Source organism: Meleagris gallopavo, chromosome 4 (genome assembly GCF_000146605.3).
Source record: "Meleagris gallopavo isolate NT-WF06-2002-E0010 breed Aviagen turkey brand Nicholas breeding stock chromosome 4, Turkey_5.1, whole genome shotgun sequence".
NCBI lineage: Eukaryota > Metazoa > Chordata > Aves > Galliformes > Phasianidae > Meleagris > Meleagris gallopavo.
This window is the reverse complement of record NC_015014.2, coordinates 5,662,735-5,669,295: the sequence shown is the minus strand read 5'-3', so window position 1 is coordinate 5,669,295 and position 6,561 is coordinate 5,662,735. Positions and strand designations below refer to the sequence as shown.

Genomic DNA, 6,561 nt, shown 5'->3' with positions numbered 1-6,561 from the left:
TAATACTGAAAGCATTTATCTTTTATTCATTACATAATCTTCTTTATGCACAATGACTATAAAAAATGTCAATATTAATCTGTTTCACTTCTTCAATTGTTTTAGAGTTTTCTCCAGGCCAAAATTTGATTTTCATGTTTTGTGGCTGCAGGGCTGTCTACATTTGCTTGGTTCATTTGTTGCTCATACCCGAATTGTAAAGCTCTGATATGAAAACATGCAGGCCTTAACTTAGTAGAAACACCTGCATTTTAGGTGTCTGTGACATAAATGTATCTACTGGAGTGCTTAAAGCTAGACAAGCACTTATGTGCTTTGCTGCATCTTGAAGAAACTTGATTTTATATTCAATGCAATATTGCCACATATATGAATACACTGTGAGAAATCACCACATTAATAATCCAACATATTAAAAATTCATTGAAGAATCAAAACTTTTTATATTATCTGCAAGCTGTTCACAGTCCAATCTGCAGTATTTTTCCAGCCCTTCTTAAGGGTTTATAGAAACATAAGATTATCAGTAGTTACTGTTCAATACATTCAGAATAACTAATTGCTAAGTGCTGGACTCTGTGATGTTCTAACAGTTCGAAAGGATGCTTGTCTCTCTATGGAGCCTCAGTAAATACAGCAGAGATGGAATTTAACTCCATTCACTGTAAATATGCTTCTCTAAGCCAGCCAATTATTTCTACTTTATAGCTACTGGAAAAGTATGTGTTTCTACAGAATAATTTATAACCTCATAATGTAGAAATGTACCACATATCTTCTGAACCATGTTTCTCTATTGACCACAGCAAGTGTCTCCAGGACCACAGTAGGTACGGCCACAACACTGCAGATGTCTGATAGAAGGTGAGATTACTCCTACTTTGGTGCACTTCTCAAGGTTGTTGGTTTTTTTGTTTGTTTGTTGGTCTGTTTTTTGTGAAAGGATAAGAGATTTTCAGCACTGAGGAAAAAAAAGCATTATCTGTAGTCCTGACAAAATGTTTAAACTGTTATCACCAGTCAAAACATTGTAATCCCATCTCATTCATCACCCTATTACCAGCAGATTGGCATGCAAACACATCAGAGGTTCCCTCACCATTTGATAGATTAATGGTGGTTTGTCCAATGCTCAACTTTAAGTGTGTGACCAGTTTTTTCACTTCTTTTTTTTTTCTTTTTCCAGGCAGAAACAGTTCACAAAAACAAGGTTAGTCTTTTAGAACTGAAATGTCAGATAAATCACCATCCACCTTCCAAACTGTGCTTCTGAAGGAGTCTGGCATGATTTGTGACTTGAGAACTTGTTTCTTACTATTCAAAGAGAAAAACACATGGCTAAATGTTCACTATCAGCTATATGTTTTCGGCAGTTCACTGTATAGTCCTGGTTTTCATGAAAAGGAGAACACAGTCGTTTTTGTAAATAACTGGACACTCATATACAGGTGCCCTGCCCTACCTCATTCTGTGCACCTTCAGCGAATGGTTGCAGCCTTAACCTCCATCGAGGGATTTGGATATAACTAAATAGAGCACAGATCTCTAAATATTCCTGCGTAAGATATTCTATTTCAGGTATCAGTAATAAAAATCTACTTTGATGAAAGCTGAGAGCACCTTGCTTAAAATCCTACCTGTGCATCTTTGTCCAAAATGGGCCTCCAGTCAGGTCATTTGCAGTGAAACTCCATCACTACACCTGGCTAAGAAGCATTCCCACAGGCAAAATCATAAGGCTCAGCAGCTGCCAAGCAGGGGCCAAGTACCTGGCAGAGGCATTTATTTCATGCTCTCAGGTACCTTCATGGTCTGTGTTTACGTGACTGAAAAATCATTCTCATTCTTCCTTTAAAATAAAGTATATAGAATAAGCCACCTACAGTAAGAAATATTTCTTACCTGACTATGGCCTCGTTCTGTCTATTCAACAGGCAGATCAGAGAAGGCTAGTTGTGCCTTTAAAGTTGGTACCAACATTACTGTCCAACATTCCCTTAATCAGGTCTCACACAACCATACCATCTAACAAGGATAATTTGGTTACACAAAGATTGTTGTAAATTGCCCCTTTTGTACTTGAAGCAGATGTTCCGGTAAAGGTCGCCAGTTCATTGTGTGATGGTTAGGTGCATCAGTTCCTCCTGTAAGAGACAGGGCTAATGTTTTCTGGCAGATATTCTCCCAAACTGCCTGACTTTAATGTCTCTCTATGGAGACAGAAGCCAGCCACTTTACCACAGCTCTTGCATCTGTCACAACTACGAACACTTCTTTAGACTCGTAAAGCTCTCGGAGGGAAATATCTTTACATTACAGATGGAGAACTGGGGCACAGGGAAATGGAGATGACCCAGACTATGCCACAAATAACGAGCTCTGGATTTTACTTTCCTCTTATTTTACTTTTTTGACTCTAAGTCAAGTACCTTAGCCACTAGACAATCCTCCCAAACACAAAGATAACTGCATATTAATTAAACAAAAGCCATTAGATGTGCAAGTCCTCCTTATGCACCCATCAGTGAGATTAGAAGATTTAAAATATTGCGTGTCACTAATCTTCTGAGAAGAGTGATTTAAATATATTACCTCATCACATATACAGACATCTTTTCCATTATCATTTTAGCAGGACTTTAATAAATGGAGTACAGACAGGAGAAAATGTGTGTTCACATTAAAACTGCTTTTTTGAAAGTCTAGAAAAGCATTGACCGAGGATTTGTTTTTCAATATATTTGCTTTCAATGTACATTTAAAGGTTTTTCCCCTTTCTTTTACATTTTGGTACTTACAGTTGTTAATAAATTAGCAGGTTTTCTATCTTCTGAAACCTGAAGTAATATAATTATTTCCAGTACAAGGTAAATATTCATCTATGAATGCAGCTACTTACCAAAGTGGACATTTTTTCTTCAATTCCACCCTGGCAAAATCAAGCAGAAGACCATCTCATGAATCTGAACAACATTTTGAAGACATCTGAATCTAGAAATATACACAAGTCCAAAATAAAGCCAGTGTAAAGCCTAATAAGATAAATCTAAATGATGATCTAAATGTCTTTTGAAATACTTCACTGACAAAAATCAACATTTCTGTTGATGAACACCACTGAATAAAAAGTGTTAAGGATGGAATTTTCAGCAAAATTCTGTTTTGAAGGTTTAAGTATGAGAAAAATCTCCTAAAGTTTCAATCCTTGACACATAGATTTTCCTTGTAAAATATATTAAAATCCAACATCTCTAAAGTAAAACTCGAACTGTAAATCATATAATCAGGATCCAAGTAAAAGGCACTTGACTGGAGGAGAAAAAGAACTGTCATTTATAGATGGCCTAACACTTCATTTATAATTCCTTGATTGTCCAATTACCAGCATCACAATTTGCAACGGCCTGAGAATAGTCCAGAAAAGCAGGTCTAGTTTCAGGAGACCGATAGAATACAGAAATCCTTTATGACGAATCTTTTGTTTGATAACTTCCTGTATGCAGATAAAAACCTTGCCTCAGTGATTAAATCAGTTTTTAAGCCCTCCTGTGAAGCTAAGTTAGTGAGAGACAGTGAAAGTCAGTGCCCTCTGTACAGTCAAACATGACAAGGGCAACGACATCTCACTCACAATGAATGCAGGAAGTTTTAACAAAACAGTTCCACTTCTTTTTTTCCTCTCTGAATCAATTTATTGTGTTGGTTTGTGTGTGTGTGTGTGTGTGTGTGTGTGTGTGTGTGTGTGTGAGAATCAATAGGTCAGATCCCAAACACAAACTGAACATTCTGGGAGGAAGTAATTCAGCTTACCAGGATTGTGTACATATATGTATGTATATACATATATATTATTTTTCTCTTAATTTCTGGTGTTTTTCAGAGTTAGCACTGTAATAACAATTAGGTGTATATATATTTAGATACTAGTCATGTTGTGTAAAAATATTGGTTGCCTTGAAAAAGACAAATGGCAAGAAAATGTCAAATTGCAGATGGGGTCCCACTTCATTTTTATCCATGGAAAAAGCAGAAATGTTTTCTTTTATTGCTCTTTTTGAAAACATTCTGCTTTTAATCCATCTGTAAAATACTGTAACATAATTGGGGAGAAAGTAAATACCACTGTCTAACCAAAATCAAACTAACTTAGAGTAGCTGAATTGAATTTCCATCCAAACTCACTAATAAGTATCCTTAGCATAATTTATGAACATTTCATTTTGAAATATTTACTGCAGTTTTTAAAAGGTGGATTGGTAAAGATCATTTCAGCTCACCACATTATTTCCCTAATGCTCAAGCTTTAATTGAGTTTATCCATCAATGCCGTATGCTGTTTAGAGAAAGGATGCAAGACTAGAACCTCTAGCACTATATATGGGAAGGTCTTTCATTTAATTAGCAATAGTATCTCTGTAGAGAAGTTTAAGGTTATATTTATTCTGTTCTTATAAATTGGATTCTGGCTTACAGTTGGGATATAGAGTGGTGAATGATGTTTGTATCTCTTTCTTAGAGATGGCAGAACCTGAAACAGTGATAGGTTGCAGCAGGGCAGTTATTTCAAACCATTTGAAAACATGTATTACCTCACCTTATTAGAAATGTACCACCAGTGCTATGCTAGACATTTGTCAATACAGCACTACTGTTTTCTTGTCTGCTTTCACCTGCCAGGATGAAAATATAGTTTCAAAAGCAATACTGCAAATATAGGTATGGACTTCTGCCTTGAGTACACGAGATGCTCTTTGTTGGTTTTGCCTTGACAGTCAACTGACTAGAAAGGCTGAGTTAAGGTAATCACTCACATGAAGTATGAAGTGAAAGGAAACAAGATATTTTGAACACGTGTTTATATTGCCAAATGAGTCTCATTCAGCTCCATGGTTTTCAACAGATCTTAATTTGTTTTCCATTTTTGTATATTCCAAAATTATCATTTTAATAAAAGAAAGAACACCATAAAGCCCAGCATTCTGATTAATGCATGAAGCATAAAGTTGAACTTGGATTAATAACAAATAATGGTGACTAAAGCTCTCCCTAAATCCAGTTAAAACCCAGAATGAGATGATGATACCTGATTAAAGTAGAGAATACAACGCTAAACAGGCGTGCGATGGAGTAAATCCTCTTCTTTCACAGTAACTTCTTACCTAGTGTCAGGGAACCACATTTTATGGGACTGAAATGCTGTCATAATATACTTCCTGCATGTTAGGCAGCAGCTAAGCTTTTTGTCGCTTAAATATATACATATATATATATATATATGTAGAAAGAGAGAGGAAAAAAAATATGTAGGAAACTCAGTGCTATAGAGTAAGAATCCAGAAGAGAGATAGCATCTAAATAAGGCTTTATTCTCAGTTGAATTATGCTCACCTTGAGACTAGTACTTCAGTACTCAACAAGAGTTCAGATTGCATATATAATCACAGGGTTAAATCCATGTAGATGCCTTAACTTTATTTGCCGTTAAATCTACAAACATATCTTTTGAGGCTAATAAGAAGTTTCCACCATGGACTATTTCTTAAAACAGTCAGTCATGAAATAACCGATTACAGAATGGAGCAGGCAATAACTATGTGTGACAGAAGTAATAGCAGTAGCTAATCCAGAGATGTTATGTTTTAATGTCAGGCATCAAATAGGAAGAACCTTGCAGAAAGATAAATGCAACACACTATTTCTGAAGTAGAAATATCCAGTTTAGTGCCAAAAGAGGGGACTGGTGATATTGAACAGAACATGTCAACTGAGAAAAGAGTAAGAAACATTGATAAATGCTTCAGCAAAAGCTGGTAGGAGATCCTGAACTTCTGATTTTATCTTTTATCATACTAGTCCATGTGAGCTAGCAAATAAACAGCAGGATAACAAAATCAAACAAAACTATTCAGTAGGGAGGACAAAGATCAAAGTAGTCTTGAATCTATCATTTTTTCCTGTTGGCAAGTCAATGCATGAAAGCATTTTTCACTGAAAGATCATCACATAATATTTAATTATAGCATCTAACAATAAAATACCATAAGTTTAAATAACAAAAAAAAAAACCCTGTATTCCCTGTGGATAGTTTGCTTTGTTTTGTTTTTATTTTAAAATAAAAATAACAGGTTGTAAAATGTCATCACCAATAAACATAGATGATTAGCTGCCTCTTATTTCACATACAATAGAAATGCTCTGAATTCAATGGTCATATGGATAATCCTCAAGTCAGACTACAGCACTGCTCAATTCAATGTAGCTACAATTTTCCATATAAGAATTCTCCCCTGATAGCAAAGCAAGGCCAGTTGTAATCTCCAGGAAAAAAAATAATAATAATAAGGTAACATCTATTCTGCACTTAACTAGCATTAGATCTGAAACTGGGAAAAATAAACGTTACTTTACATGATACTCCAGAGACTCACTTTTCCATGGGAAAGGCATCTCATAAGTTATGAATCAGTTTAACTGTATGAAACCAATAAAAGTTTAATATCTGAAGAAGCATATAATAGAAAATTATTAATGTCTATATGTATAAATTGATTCATAGAATG

The 6,561-nt window shown here is 35.2% G+C and overlaps 1 long non-coding RNA gene across 4 annotated transcripts in view; it reads right to left on the bottom strand.

The window, feature by feature from the left end:
• The window catches only part of LOC116216532, an 83,419-nt gene that overhangs the window by 3,711 nt on the left and 73,147 nt on the right, over window positions 1-6,561 (bottom strand). For 3 of the 4 annotated variants that reach the window (XR_004159447.1, XR_004159445.1, XR_004159448.1), the window contains 2 exons: window positions 2,900-2,991; window positions 1,903-2,144 (listed from right to left, as the gene is read on the bottom strand). This is a non-coding gene — a long non-coding RNA (uncharacterized LOC116216532). Of the gene's footprint in view, window positions 1-1,902; window positions 2,145-2,899; window positions 2,992-5,083; window positions 5,160-6,561 lie in introns of all 4 variants that reach the window. The other variant, XR_004159446.1, reaches the window with a different exon arrangement.